The sequence below is a fragment of the Pinus tabuliformis genome, chromosome J (genome assembly GCF_031772625.1).
Source record: "Pinus tabuliformis cultivar Carrire ecotype Pingquan chromosome J, CPIR1, whole genome shotgun sequence".
NCBI classification, from domain to species: domain Eukaryota; kingdom Viridiplantae; phylum Streptophyta; class Pinopsida; order Pinales; family Pinaceae; genus Pinus; species Pinus tabuliformis.
This window is the reverse complement of record NC_142295.1, coordinates 1,182,002,367-1,182,019,668: the sequence shown is the minus strand read 5'-3', so window position 1 is coordinate 1,182,019,668 and position 17,302 is coordinate 1,182,002,367.

Sequence of the window (17,302 nt, the reverse complement as noted above, 5' to 3'; positions counted from 1 at the left end):
AATAAAACATATTCATCATACAGACCAAGGAGTATATGAAACAAATCATGTATAACAACCTGTTGAGAAAAATGAGTTTAATTGTATTAAGTGGAAACAAAAGAAACCATTACAACCTGTGCCTTGGTGTTGTACAGATCCCTCCCAGGGTCCAGCAAGAGTTCTTCTTTACTTTGATCAGCTCACCCACTTCCAAATGAAGCTAAGAAAGGATGGGAATCTCTCCTCTCAAGCTCTATAAGGGAGTCCTAATTCCAGCAGCATCTACCCTTAGGAATGTTCAGCTTTCAACCTCCCCTCCCTCTGGCCCAATGCCTGTATTTATAGTGCTCTAGAGGAAGTTAATCAGGTCCACCATCAATGGGATAAGCCCCTCTTTGAATGGGATAGCTCCCCTCTTGATGGGATAAGTTCCTCTTTCATAGGGATACATGAACAATCTGGAGGTGCTCAATACACGTCAAACAAACTTCTAGAATGCTCTAGAATCGACCACAAGTAACTTTTTTGAAGTAAAACTTGCGCCTTTTGACCTTTACAGGTGTACACACCCACCCCTTTACAGACAGAGCGTACAATTATGCATGGAATGTGAACTTGAGGTGCGTACACGCAGGTAAGGCTAAGAGAAACTGCATACCCAGAGTTATATAGATTTTTAAAGACTTTCTCTCTTTCTTGGAGTTTGACATGAAGAGCAGAGGTATAAGACTTGCCAAGGAGGATAGTATGACAGTTGATGGAGCCATACTAACTGCAAATAGTCATGGTGACAAATTTTAGTGTAACACTCTCTAATTTCCCTTGTGGTGGCTCTAGTAACCTCCTTAGATCTACCCCTGTGATTGATTTATTGATTACCACTTGCTCGGCCTAAATCCCTAAACTGAGCTGCAAACTGTGACCTGGAACCCAGTTAAAGTCTCGTCCCTGGTCCATCGCACTGTCTCTTCTGTGGATTCTGGATGCATCGCACTTCCCGAGTGTAGTAGGTGCGCTGCATCTCTTTTTCCCTGTGTTACAGGTGCGCTGATCAGACAAGGCCTTTTTTGCTCTTAGATTTTGGTTTCTGTGTTCACTCTTTTCAGCTCTATTCAGGAGTTTTGTTGCCTGTAGTCAGTACACCTCTATTGAAACCCCCTTCCTTGCCATTATTCCACCTCCATTGTGCAAAGAACTGTAAATGTTTTTATATATTTTGAGCCATTTTCAGTTCTCTTTTACAAAGAAGTAGCGTAATTGAACTGTCGTTTCTTGATTTGAAAGTGTCGCAAGTGTCATTTTCAGTCATAGAAGAGAATCCGATTGTTCTTGATAGTCGATTACACTGTTACTCTTGTATTTGATTTGAATTAGTAGTTTTTCAAGTGTCGAAAGCAAGTTTTCAATTCCAAATTGCAATGTGTCGTCATTGTCTTCATTTTGTCTTGAAAAGAAACTTGTTAGTAATGTCGCTTTGAAAAATAATTCAGATTTACGCTTGGCTTTCTTTTTATCATTCACACACTAAGAAGGCTGAAAAAAAATACATGCATGTGCATTTGCATTTAGACTGTTTGTTGGTTTGATTTAGGACAGTGCATATAGTGTGTGCTCTCTCCTCTATGTTGAAAGAATATCATCTCTCTTTCCTTAGTAGCTAGGATTTTCATTGCAAAAAGAAGATTAAACGATTGTTTATCATCTTAGATTGCATTTTAGGAATTGTACATCTACATCACGCGGTGAACCTGAAAGGAAAATTTCTTAAGCAAGATCAACTGTAAAATAAATTTAATGAATCTAAAAACGCTTTGGAACCTAACGCATAACGTTTAGAAGTCTAGGCTAGAGACATATTCCGGCGTCGTAAAGCCCGGTAACTGTTGTTTTTATTGATGGTTGGGTGATTCCTCCACTTTGAGATGATAAGTGCCAGTACGGACTTGTGCTCCCACGTAACGTCGAGTATATATTTGGAGACCACAATAGGCTTTATCCTTTATCCATAGGAAGCCGTGTCTGCCGCCCTATCGATCGCAATGCACTGAACACAACATTTGAGAAGATTGACTATCGTACCGTAAAAAGTATTCTGCAGTTTTGCGATTGGTTTGGTAATCCCTCTATCTAGATTTCTAGAGTAGTCTCTTTCGTTCCTTTTCAGACTCCTTAAAGGAAAAGGTCCATCTGAGCACTTGTCACTCAGGCTCATTAAAAATCGAAGGCAACTAGAGTCATATTTTGTTTTTTCTCGACTCTTAAAAATTGAAAAAACAAGTTGTGTCAAAGCGTCTAAAATTTATTTTAATAGGAATAAATATCACCTTTCCTACATTGGTCTTAGGTTGAGAAAAATGGAGTCCACCAACCAAGGAGTTCCCCTTGGGGGAAATCCTAGTCCTTTCTCCTCTTGGGGAGATGTTGGCGCGCCCCACATGGCCACATTGTCACTTCGAGGGTTGACAGTCAGCTTACCCGTATGGCTCTTCTCAACTTCTGTCGTTCAGAACACCATGATTCCTGAACAATCAAGTCAGCAACTAAACGATACCAGAGTTACCCCCCAACCCTCTACTTCGTCCAATTCTTCCTCTCCTCCTTCCTCTTCGCTTGATGAAGCTGGTAAAGCCAAAAATCAAGTAACCGAGAAGAAGAAGGAGAAGAAGAAGAAAGAGAAGAAGAAGAAGGAGCCAAAGGCAAAAAGGGGCAACCAAGCATCATCTAGCAAAAATCCACACACTGCACCATCCAGGCCTAAATCACCATGTGTCATTTGCAAAGGAGACCACTATCATCTAGATTGTCCTTGCATCCCTCGGATCTTAAGGGACTGGTCTCCTCGTTTGCACAATCCAGTGTCATCAACCTCTGGTGATCATGTTGAAAGTACACCATCAACTAGTGAAAGTGAAGCCCCTGGACAAAAAGGAAGATGTAAATTTCCTTGTAAACTGTGTGAAGGCGATCACACCGTCCACCGTTGTCCCTTCCTAGACGAGGCTAAAAGAGTTTTGGAAGACCGTACGGTTTCACCGTTACGGCTTCCTCCTGGATATAAGAAGCTCTTGCCGAGTCCGTCACTAGTTGAAAATCCGGCTGACATGCCCTTGTGGTCAGCCAAAGCGTCTATCATTGAAGATAAACCATCTGAATCCACACCAGACGAAAGTCAAAAGGTCGAGGCGGTAGTTTACCCGATCTTGCCTTCAAAGGATCCATCTTCAGATGATACAGTCACCGAAGAGAACAAGAACGACACCGTTCAAATTCTCTTTGTAAGCATAGACTCCGATGAACATGGGGTTAGTCTATCCGTTCCTTTACCACAGGAAGGAATTTCGTCAGAGTCATATCCGGCCATCTATTCGGTCCCACCTCCAAGCAACCTGGTTGTTTCCTTCGATTGGAATCTACTAGGCAAACCCTGTTTACTGGCTAGTGTACCATTTCGAATCATTGCTCAAATATATAGAATGGTCATGGCCGGTACCATCATAAATGAAGGGGCTTCTGTGAGTATCATTTCCTCAACTACTTGGAAAGTGCTTGGTTTGCCGTCGCTTTTGCCTGAGATGAGAAATCTAACAGGCTTTGACAAAGGAACCAGTCGACCATTAGGGATCCTTCCCAATGTCCCGATAACATTGAGAAGGAAGACCGTTCACATGAACGTAATGGTAGTCCAAGGACCCCTGGATTATAATCTACTCCTTGGACGAGACTATATTTATTGCATGGGAGCCATTGTCTCCTCACTCTTTATAGTAATGTGTTTTCCGCATGAAGGAAGAGTGGTCAAGCTCGTAGATCAGCTTTCATTCCCCGGTTCACACATAGAAAATAGTCATATACCATCCCTGAATGGTATTTTCGTGCAAGGAATGTCTCATCAATCCCCAGTCCGCCCTCCTGATGAGCGCGAGTGATTCAGAGGATATGACTGAAACCCAGGGGGCATGCACCCTGGCCTGTTTCGACAGGAAAACCTTGGGTATAGGGTAGGTTTCCACAAAGGATATATGACTGGTTGACACACCCGTCCATTTAGGAAAATGAGATTAGACAAGAATAAGATACCTCTATTAGAAGGTAGGCCTTTCCCGATAGAAAAAATGTTTTGTCTGCAAATTGAGAGGTAACCTGGAAAAGGTAGGCCTTTCTCGATAAAATAAATGTTTTGTCTGCAAATTGATGGGTAACCGAGAAACTCTACTTTGCTATACCTGGGGGCATGCGAACCTTTTGGCATGCAAGCGAAGAGCGACCATTTATTTTTTAAAATTTGTAGGTCCTCTAACCCTTTAAACTCATAGGATTGGTCGTTTCCTAACTTGCATAAAGAAAGGATGTGGGGCAAAGCTTTGAAAAGATGTCGTTTTTATATGAGATATCGTTATTATACGACTGGATCGAGCAGTTTTAACGCAAAATTTAAGCTCGTTAAAAAATAAACATAAGAAATGAGCAAATGTTCTCCTAGAGTTTAAGCTCATTAAAAAATGAACCAATTTCTGGTAAATAAATATCATGAATGTATTATCATCAGCCTTTGAAGCCTTGGTCGTGTTCTCATCATCACCTCCATTCTGTATTGGCCGATCATTCACCCCCATTTGATTGTTTACCCTTTTTGAGGAACAGCTGCGAAGAGTGATCCTGTTAGCCATCCTTGTGACACTGCCGTGATTGGAAAATTCCAAACCTTACCTGGAATCAGTTGCTACCTGAATTTATCACTCGTTCCTCAAAAAATGAGTCTCCTTTAAGCTCTTTTCAACTGACTCGTAAAATATGAAAAGATTGCCGAGCCATTGGCCTCTCCAGCTCATTAAAGGGACCGGAAGTGCTATCCCTCCTTTAGATTTTAATCTTTTTGGACTTGAGGGATCATTACACAAAAAGATCGAGCGCTTGTCTTGTTCGACTCGTTAAAAGTACCAAAAATTCATCCCTTTTGTATTGTTTTATAATTTTTCGGACTCAAGGGATTATATGACGAAAAAGGATTATTGGAGTTTTCTTTACGTCCCTTTTTCAGACTCTCTAAAATTGAAAAGGACCGAGTTATCCTTGTCGTTAAACTCGTTAAAACCAAATAGCGACAAACTTGTCCATACAGACAAGAACGAGTTTCACTATCGCTAGGCTTGTTAAAACATAACGATGGGTTTGCCCGAAGGGAAAATTATAGAAAAAGCATAAGTTATCCTCCTCAAGCTTGACAAAAATAAAGAGGTACTGGTCAGTAGTGACTGGGGAAAAATTGGGAAGAAAACTTGAAGAAACTTTATTGGTAGCAAGTCGCTCTTGAACATGACACTTTCACTCCGCATCCGAGTCGGGTTGGGTTGTTCCATTCACTGGTCACATCACCATGGTTCCATCACACCATCCATATTTGGGGTTAATACTACCGATTCATCATGTCAGTGTCGCCAATATGTTCAAGAGAAGTCGCTCAGAGAATTCACCTGTGTCTCACCCACTGCAATACATTTACGCTCCATTCTTTCATGACCGCCACCCTGAACCTTATATCACCAGATCGTTTTCACCACCATTAAAATCATTTGCTCCATTCCGTGTCATTGATGTGGGATTCACTAAGACCCTCCTATGACGGATCGCTTCTTGTCGACATCAACTCATTACCCAAGAAGTTGATCTAGGAACAACCCTTTCAGTACTTTGAAGCTTGCATGCCTCAATGGCAAGTTTCTCACTTCCGGCGACAAGTTTACATAAATGGCCTTCGACTGAAAGATTTTGCGTGGTGTTCGACGCCAAGTCCCTTATTCACACCACGTGAATTGTATTGTAGTACCTTGAGGGTCATCATCATTATCGGTGATTCCTCTCGCACCTGTTAACAGCTTACATCATTGGCTGGTAATCAAGCGATGTCTTTCCATGTTTGACTCCAGAACATCTCTCACATGGATCGACTTGTACTTTGAGTGAAGATCGAATGAGATTGAAGACCCCAGATCTAGTTTCATCCATCCGGGCTATGATATATACTCAGGAAAATAAAGACATCAAATGTACATCATTACTGCAGAGATAATCATCCAACCTAAGGGATGATGGCTCTACCAGAATCATCAGTCTACACTCAGACGATTGTCTGTCTTATGTACATGAAAATGAATTTATAAAGATGAGCATGGGAATGCCCGCCTCAGCTAGATCATGAAAATATTATGAAGATAATGTATTGTATTTTATCTTATTACAGGTTGCCTTCCAGCTCGAAAAAACTTCAGATCCTCATGATAAAGCATTTCACCCGACATCAAAACAGATTAACGACCTCATGCTTTAGGGGGCAACTGTTATAGACATTTTTGGGCACTGCAACCCCAATCATAAATGTCCATAAACCAAGGGCTCTTAAGTCCCTAAAAGTGTTGTTCCAACCTCTAAAAGAACAAGGTCAACTGATTACATCTTCTCCCAGAAGTTCTCCATGAAAAACTGCTCAGAACTGGTCAAAACCGAACCATCTCACCTGCTCCATGGTCAAAGTGCGTTGCATCCCACCTAAATACACACAGGAGGTGTGATGCATCTTGAAAATCCCTTCTATGGGGTGCGATGGGCGAGAGTGGACAAATGGCAGGGTCAATCTGCAAGGTGGAGGATCATGGAATCTTCTAGAAACTTCTCCTGTGACACTTGCCTCTCTGCATTCGCCCAGGGATGAGTAAGAGATCATCAATCTCCAAGTGGAATCAAGAACTATCAGAGAGAGGACACTAATCAAATCTCAAAAGCTGACTCACCCCCCTTGCAAACATCTATATATGGATCCCTCATCCCAGAGATACAGAGGCTGGAATTTTGTATCTTGTAAGGAAGTGTTGCTGGTTTCTTGGTGCAACATCATAGTGTTGGGTGATCTAAGCTTTTCATGAGGTGAAGAAGGGCTTTCTTGCTGAGAGGATGATGCTAGGTCAGAACAATTGGTTGTAATCCTCTTTGCTATTCTTGATTATTAATAAAGCTATTCAAGTTTTCCTCCACATTCTTGTATGATTGATGATATATGCATTTGTGTGGTCAATATATATCTAGTCCAATATTGTTTATGATAATAGATCTATGTTCTTGGATAGTGTTATGCTGCTTTGATTCTACAGGTGCTCTTTGAAGCTAGGTAGACGAGGAAGCTAGTGGCAAAGATCTATCAGAAGGGAGAGGAATTAAGTAAGGAACCAAGCGCAAGATAGAGGTTGGTCTCCTTTATTCCCCTCTTATCTATTTCTCATAAAGGAAAACGAAAGTGGTTTTAGTTTGTTTGTTTCTAAGGTAGCTACCAGCCTTAGTGGGACTAGCAGCTCTGCATAGACACTAGATTTCCCGATAACACAGGCCTCTGCGCACACAGTGGCATAGCCTCTTCCTACTCCTACAACCCAAGACTCAGACTTATAGACTTAGAGCGAATATCACATTCAAAAACACATATCACTTAAGATCAATGCTAAAAACTGCTCCTACACTTAGAGCCTCGCTCTATTTATACATTCCCATGGTCTGTGGACCATGGGTAGGCCGACTCACTTTACATTACCTTACATTATTTGAGGGCGGACAACCCTTTGACTTGACTCATTACAATTCACACTCCGTGCACTTCCCAGAGCCTTTACAATAACATTACCCAAAATTGTGGGTTTTAAGCACCAAAACAATTACGCGGGGAATCCGCTGCCCAACAGGCTCTACAGCTGAGTGCACAGAGGCCTATTAGAGTCTGCAACTAAGTGTGCAGACCCTTGCAGCTTAGTGCACATGTCAGAGTTGGGATTGTACTTGGATAGAGAATTAATAAAAGATAAGTTGATTCTGAAATATTGTGTGTCTATGCTTCTAGTATATTTATGCATCTTTTTTCAGTTTTATGATTGTGCGCACTTGTTATGAATGTTGAATGATAATAAGAATATTGGGCCCACACAATTAAATTAAGATCTACAGTAATAGCACAGTAAGGATAAAGGATCTAGACAACACCTCTTCACACTCTTTACAGAGTTGCATGGAAGCAGTTGCACAAGCTGCGAAGGACTGACAGCTGCACGCAGCGCAAGCGCGCAGGTTCGGTTCACGAACTTCCTAGATTTCATCAATACATCCCTAGGGTGTGGAAACCTGGTTCCAACACCTTCCCATACTACCTCGGGTGAGACCTCATTCCGTACACCGCGGACTATTGCAGAAAGGGCCAATAGTTTCAGGATTTGTTTGGCTAAATCACTTTTGAACCTGGGTCAGGCCCCAACAAGCCAACACTTTGTCTCTAGAGTTGCACCCCTCCCATACTATTTCCATGGAGTGGATTTGTAACTAGCCTTATTTTATTAATATTATGAATATTTACATTTTTAATTAAAAATTAGGCTCTCTTGCCTCACAGCCATTAAAGGCATATATAAATCCAAGCACATTGGCCCTAAAATATGTTTACATCTTTACATAAGCTTGTAAGCCTAATAATGTAACTTCAACTCACCGGCCTAATAGTTAAGTATGTCTGACTCACCAACCCAAATATCCAAGTACATATAATTACATCGAATTTAGACGAGTGGGGGTATTGCATGAACATTTAGTCTTCAAGGACTCGATAACATCCATCACTGAACTTCCTAAGGAGGGTGAAAGATAGTTCAAGGAAATGAGGATTAAAGGATAGAATTGGAATATGTATTTTCTACCATCTCATCTAAAACCTAACTAGAGCAAGGGTATCCCATGATTATAGATAAAGGAAGAATAAAGAGAAAATTTGACGACTATGCAAAGATTCATTATGTATGAAGGAAGGTATGTTGTCACATTCTTCTATTATATGTATTTTATTTTACATTTTGAAGGAAAGAAAATCAACCTTCCCTTTTTCCTGAGGAAAAACTTATCCAAATAGAAAATGGCATCAACCCATGGTATTCATCCACCCATGGAATTTTCCCATGGTATTGTAAGTCACCCATGGTATTTTTCCACCCATGGCATTTTGCCATGGTATTGTGACATCCATCCATGGTATTCATTCACCCATGGAATTTACTCATGGTATTGTAACCGAAAAAGGATATAAGTAACAAGTCACATTTTGTAAAAGGACAGATTGTCCACCACAATGTAGCTTTTATAGTTATTCTCTGTTTTAATAAAAAATTTCTTTGTGGTTTTATTTACTATGTGTTCTTTCATTTTCTTTTTGGCATTGCAATTTTTCAGATCTTTGTGGCCTCCCCACAAGATCCATTTCAATTTTTTAGATCTCGGGGGCCTCCCCCCAAGATCTGGATCATTGGTATCAGAGCAGGTTACAATTCCATGAGAATGAGGGTTTAATGCATATTTCAGTTTCAAATTTTTGCAGCAATATTCAACAAACTTCAGTCATGTGCTACGACCTCCATAGAGCACTTTTGGCTAAGCATGAATAATTTTTCTTTTTTCATTTCTTTGCAGAATTCGTTTTTGGGTGGCGAGTTTGCAAATCATATCTCAAACATTTGGTGCAAAATTTACAAAAACAAATAACATATCTGGATTCCTTGCGACAAAGTACCAAAATTCAAAAAAACATTTGGTTGAATCAAAGTCTGGATGAAGGAGATATTGCTGATTTAAAATCAGCTATGTTGTAGAATTTTATCTTATGACAATTGGTGGACGGCAACTCTCCTATCATTTTTTGCAGCTTTTGTGTAGAATTTTAGAACAATGATTGCAGATCTGAGCTCCTCTTGAAAAATCACCCAATTTCAAAAAAAAAAAGGGTCGAATTGGAGTTTGGATGTGGGAGATACTGCTGATTTAAAATCAACTATTTTTTTCAGAACTTTTGTGATGGCGAAACAGTTGTAGCGCGAATATGAGATTCTAGAGTGTCCAAATTAAGGATTTCCAACACATGGGAAGATGCAGAATGGTAATTATATTTCCAAAAACAGGTTATAATAAAGATTTTGAGTTATATTGATCGAGTTATGTCCATTTTAAATCTGGAGCATCATTCAGAGCGGGTTCCCTTTGGAGACGTGTCCTCCCACCCCGCTTTAGTAGGCACCTGCTTCATATTCATCAGTTTCAACATAGAAGCTTGGGTTCTTTGGAGACGTGCCCTCCCACCCTAGGTTATGTAGGCACCTGCTACTTCATCAACAGTCAACATCACGATTATGTGTCAACCACAAAAAATCCTTGTCACCGAAGTCCATTTGCTAGGCCGCACACTATTAGTATCACAGTTGGTCACAAGCATTACATGGTATATATATCCTCAGATCTTCATTTGTCATGGTTATGGGTCATCCACAAACCCACACTTCATCAAAGTCCATTTGCTAGGTCGCACATTATCAGTATCACAGTTGATCACAAGCATTACAGGGTATCTCTATCCTCAGATATTCGTTCATCATGGTTATGGGTCATCCACAAACCCACACTTCATCGAAGTCCATTTTCTAGGTTGCATACTGTCAGTATCATAGTTGGTCACAATCATTACAGGGTATCTCTATCCTTGGATCTTCGTTCATCATGGTTATGGGTTAACCACATAAAACCCTTCTCTTCAATGGCTCTTCGTACTCAACAAAGGCTTCGCAAGAGGGAACTTCACGTAATGGGGACCAATTTTCTTGAGGGAGGAATGATCCGAATAGAAAATGGCATCAACACATGGTATTCATCCACCCATGGAATTTATCCATGGTATTGTAAGTGGAAACCACCCATGGTATTGTAAGTGGCATCCACCCATGGTATTCATTCACCCATCGTATTCATTCACCCATGGAATTTACCCGTGGTATTGTAACTGAAAAAGGATATAAGTAAATAGTCACATTTTGTGAAAGGACAGATTTTCCACCACAATGTAGCTTATACAGTTATTCTCTGTTTTAATAAAAAGTTTCTATGTGGTTTTATTTACTGTGTGTTCTCTCATTTTCTTTTTTGCATTTCAATTTTTCAGATCTTGGGGGCCTCCCCCCAGGATCCGTATAAAAAACTTAATCGAAATGACATCATATGTTCAAAATAGACCTTGATAATTTAGAACAAAGTTTATTCCGTCATAGGTTGATTAAATTACTCATTGTGGAGGAGTTAAATAGGCAAGATGATACATGGGGTTGTTTTGTGCCTCAAAATAGGATTCAATAAAACTCTACCCTAGTTGAAAACCATGACTCCAAAAGCAATTTATATTCTCCTAAATGGATTAACTCCACCCAACCAAGAAAATCAAGAAATTTTCACCAACAACAATAGTATAGGAATCCTACACATAAAATTTGGATGGCACACTAGATACAAATAACTCTAGTGTTACTAAAATCATAAATACATATGGAGTAGAGGAGCCCCTCATAGAAATTCAGGTTGACACTCCAGACAAAATCAATTCTAGGGACACTAGGAGGAAGAAATTGGATTAAAAGGATCTCGTACAATGATTTTGGATAGTACACCATATACAGTCAGTTCCAGGAATAATAGAAAAATGGTAAATCCATGGATGGACATCAAGTAAAAATTGGTAACCCGCCAAGGTGAAAGCATGAAAATGGGTTACACTTTTGGGCCAAATGTGGCTATGAAATTTCAAGTTTTTCCTCTTTTATTGAATTGCACCCTTCAAAATTCATACAAGAATTATGAATTTTGATTCGAAGTAAAAATACAATATGTGGAGAACTATGTTATTGTCCTAATGATATTTTTTCAAAAAATCTAGTGTCATATAGTCTCTCAATTTCCGTTAAATGAAATATGTCCTTCGATTTTTTTGCAAAACTTAAGAGATATGCATGTGTTCACGTAGCATAAATTAATCTAAAATGTGTAATTTTTAAAAAATATATAAATGAGCGATCTACGCAGAGAGACTTAAGTTTTTCATATTAAAAATTTATTTTTTAATGCAAAGTTATATTTTTTTATTATTTTTCGAAGTTTGTGAAGTAATATTTCAATTTCATTTTGGAGACACGTGTGTTCACATAATATTTTTTCAACTCTTTAAATAAATTGACAAACCAAGAGTACCCTTTTGAAGAGGACTCATAAACGAGGATAGTGGTATTTTTTGAAATTTTTTCATTGTGTATATTTTATGTTATTGATTTTTTATTCAACTCCTTTGAAACTGTGCAAATTTTTTTTAAGTGTTATGTTTAAAATAAATTAGATGAAAAATATCATATGAATTCAAAAGTGTCAAATTCATATGTCATTGGATAGAGGATTCTTTTATGAATCCAATGTTATCAACTCCACCACTTAAGGACAAATTTTGCCCTAAATCCAATAGGGTACAAAATGGGGTTGCAGAGAAATCTGTAGAAGAGGTGCTAAAACTGTAATTTTTAGGACTTCAAGAGCTTGATCGAGTGCCTAAATTCAAAATTCAAATTGTTTGTTTGAGATATATGTGTGGTTAACCAGCGACTCGATTGAGACATAGGCTTGATCGATCCATTAAAAATCTAACACACCAGTGCCCTTACCAACTTTTATTAATCGTGTTAATGGTGAATCAAACGGCTCAAGGGCTCGATCGAGCTGTTAACTTAGGTTATAAAATGGCTCGATCGAGAGTTTATTTAAACGCTCGATCAATCAATTTTTAAGTGCCTCAATAGCTCAATCGTGCGCTTAAAAATTTCTCGATCGAGCGCTTAAAATTGCTCGATTGAGCATCCATTTTCCAGCAAAATGCACCCTCATTTTGCCAAAAAGTGTAACCCAACTCCATGCTTTGACCCACCAATAGGCTATACAAGTAAACCTAGAAGTACAAGGAGTCAAGCAATAAAATCATTTTAGGAACATGAGAAAAAATAAAAATGAGGAAGAATATGTGGTGATTTTCATTGAGAGTGTGCCTAGAAGATCTTGCAGTATTTCTTCCTCTAAGGATATTTACTCTTCACCTATATTACGAGAAAACACGACTCTAGTGAAAGAGATTAATGACCCCAAGATAGAATTTTTTCACTAAGAAATAGAGGACACTATTCCATATTCCCCTCATTTTGAATTTACAAAATTTGATGAATATAATGTTGACAAATGGATAGTTCATCATACTCCTAAACCCTTTGTTGGCTCATTAAGACTGAAATATAAGAATAGAGAGATTGAGAAACTCAAACAAGAAGTCAAGGAGTATGTTGGATAAGCATATTAAAGATGAAAATGATATTTTGAAGGAGAAGAGTGCTAAGTTGAATAAGAGACATTAATGACTTGTCCGTAAATACAAAACCCTATTTTTAATAATCAATAGGTGGAATTATCTAGTAATATTTTGGAGGGGATATCGTAGAAGATTAAAAACTAAGATTGCACAACAACAACATATTGGTCAACGAGCACGGGCAATCTCCACATCCAACATCGAAATCTTGATTAAGACAACAAAGCATCCATGATTAAGGATGGGGGCGCAATTTTATCAAATTCTAGAAAAGGATTCTTTTTAAGGAGTTTGTTGCATGAAGAATGAAAATTATTAGGTTTGGGGGAGATGTTGAACCTGAATGTTGTCATATTTTTGCAATGAAAAAAAATATTTTTCACCCCCTACACTCCTTAATCTCCACCATTTTGCAACCCCCATTACCATGTTTAGCTCCTATATAAGGTGCATACCCAAAGGTTATATCACATAACCAATTTATGATTTTTAGTTATTTCCTAATGTTTTTAGTGATTTATTAGATTGTAATTTTTATTATCTCATGATTGGTGGTTTGGATAGATCATTATACTAGTTCGTAATTTCCAATAACAGAAGACGATTGCTGCTAGAATTCTTATAACTACCAACTTTCTAGAATTCTAGTAGCATCTCAATGATTTGCACATACATGCTACTGCAGAAGAAAATCGAAGACATAGGTTATGCTTGGAAGGATTCTAAGATGGTTTATTACTAGATAGTTGATCCTAGAACTCACTAACAAAGTTGTAGGATCACGATCAAAGACCTCTTCAACATTGCGAGCACACAAGGTTTACAATACGAGGAAGAGATTTCATGCTTCCAGTGATGAAATATATTATAAACATTAGACGTTTACATTGATTCTCCATCGAGCCATGTAATTTGTATTGTGTGTATAAGTATTTAAGATCCATAATTCCATGATTAGATAGTTATGACTCCATGTATCAAATAGTTTATATAAGAATGTAGTAATGTCTTGATGGGGATAGAAGGGGAGAAAGATGAGAGGAATGAATGGAAAGAATATAGAAGCTTATAAACAGATAATCTATATGCATATTTATAAACTTGTGACTTAATAATGTTGATATTTTAAAAATCAATTATGTGTATGTGTGCATAGTTTGTTTATAACATTATAATTTTTTGCAACATAAACTGGTTGGGAGGGCCCTCACTTTACCTATATTACAACCCAACTCTATAGCTAAGATAAATAGGAATGCTTTACTTATGTAATTCACTTACGTCTTTAGTTCAATTTACAAATTTGTGTAATTTCCTTCCCTAAATTACACTTCTAATGTGGAAGATTCTCTTTCAAATTACTTAATTATTAAGCACATACATCCCTCGTGCATTTCAAGCCTATAAACTCCTGAATTAATAATTTAATGTTTTCAATTTAAGTAATTAAATTACCCTACATCTTACATATAAAAGATGTAGTATATCATCTAAAATTTGAATATAAACACATGAATTAAAACTTGAAACTTTGAGGGTAAGGTTAAAACTTAAATATAATTTTTTTAATATATTAAAACATTTTTTTAGAATTAAAAATAAAAAATAAACCTAAAAAACAATATAAAACACGAAGGGAAAGAAAAAAAACTAAACATATAAAACATGGAGGAAAATTATAAATTAAAAAACATAATGGAAAGCAAATTAATCTATTAAGTTATATAAAGGAGAACACGAAATCAATATTAATTTATGATATTTTAATAATGATAAACAAATTTGTACAAATTATATGTACAATTACATTTTTATTTAATAATTTTTATTATAATATAAATAGTTAAATTAATATAACTATATTATCAAATTTTAATAGACATCAAATATAAATAGATTAATGTTTATGAGTTTATTAATCATTTAATTTATATTGTTATACTTGTTATGTCAATAGGCATGTTTATATTGGAATACAATATCTAGAATTTTAATTTAATTATCAATAATTATTAAGTGGATGGTAGGTATTTAAACTCTATGGAATATTTTAAAATATTTATAACAGTATATACAAATCAAAAGTTGGGATTTATTTTCAAAGTAGTTATGTCTTTTTTTCTTTTTAATTAAATTAATTAATTAATAAAATATCATATGAATAAGTGTCACACGAACTAAGTTATGATTTTTTAGGCATATGATATTGATAAGACATAGTATTGGTCCATGGTATTGTAATAAAGCCTATTTACAAATTAAAAATATCCATGGTAAAGTAAGGGTAAATCTCCATGGTTAAGAATCTTATGCCATGTTTTTTAAATGTATATATGTTTAACTTATATATTAATTATCTTTATAATAATAATAAAATTATAATTGGTTAGTTTTTATGATATTTTTAGAGAATGATATTTCTAGCCTAAGGAATGAAGGTAATATCTTTTTAATAGGTGAATTTAATGATCGAACTTCAAGCAACCAAGTTATTCTTCTAAGCAATCATTCCAACACTAATCCTCTTTGGTTAGATGAAGACCTTTCTCTAGCTAGCCAGTACAAAAGGAGCTTTGAAGACCTCGGGGATAATTTGTTTGGGTTGGAGCTAGTCAAACTCTATAGTGCTCAGGATCTCATAATTTGAAATGGTCTAAAGAAGTGGCCCAATTCTAGCCAGATGACCTGCATCCATGGGCTTGGTAGCCTATGTTATTTCCAATCTCCCTTTATACAATGAAATAATACATTTTGACATCTTAAATGACCACGAGCTTGACTCTGATCATAAGCCTTTACTTATAACTCTCAATTTTGTCATGCATAGAGATCTATAGAAGATAATCCTTATAGCCAAAAGAACTTAATCTTTGATATAAATAAAAATGATCTCTTTCTAAATGAATTAAAAACTAATTTGCTTCCTTTTTCTAGTATAGACAACCCTCTCATATTCTATTAACAAGTTCTCAATTGAAGTTTCAAGTAATAAATGAAATAGCAAAACCAACCCATGGTATGACAAAGATTGTGAAAGTGCGAAGAGAGAAATTAAGGAAATTGTTGATGAATCTCTTAAAATTAGGAAGATAAAAATATACAAAGCCCTAACTAAAAGGAAAAAAAGGCAGTATATTCGTAAAAGACAAGAGAATCTTTTGCACCTCTCTAAGGTAGCTCCTAAAAAATTCTGGACGCAGATTCTAACTAGGAAAACTAAAGTTAATACTAAAATTGCTTTACACGACTAGAATTCCTATCTTAAAAAGATTTATGAATCTCCAAATGTCATGGATAACTTTGAAACCCTGCTCACAACGAAAGAAGTTTTCTCATTAGAAGACATTGATTTTGGGGTTAAACGCCTGGCAAATGGGAAAGCTAAGAACATTAAAGGTTACTAGGCAGAAATCTTAAAAATTGGAGGTCCTGTCCTCATCCCCCACATCCACAAGCTTTTCAATCAAGCGGTCAAGAAATGGTTCCCTAAACCATGGACTCAGAGCCTCATTATCCCTATTTTTAAAAGTGGGGATACAAATAACCCCTCTAATTATCGGAAAATTATGATCAACCCTCTCTTAGCCAAGTTATATGGTATTATTTTGGAAAATAAGTTGAGCATATGGCTTGAAAGTAAAGGAAAGTGGGCTAAAGGCCAAGCGGGTTTTAGAATGCAACACTCAAAAATGGACCACCTCGTTACACTTAGGATCATCGTGGAGGAATGTCGCAATGATAAATCCAATCCCTTTTGTTGCTTTGTGGACGTTAGAAAGGCTTTCGATACAGTTCCTAGAAACAACCTATGGAATAGATTAGAAGAGCTAAAGGTTCCTTTTGAGTTGAGAGTTGCCGCTATAAGGTTATACGAGAATGTAATTACCAAGTTAAAGAGCAGTGGTGGGTGGTCGAAAGATATTAAGTGTAATATCAGAGTTAAACAAGGTTGCCCCCTCTCCCCTACCATATTTGGCATTTACATCGACAAGCTAGAAGGTTTTTTAGAGGAAGCAGGTTGTGTTGGCACGATCTTAGCTGGGATAGTCATCATCCTTCTTCTTTATGTTGACGATATTGTTCTTCTTG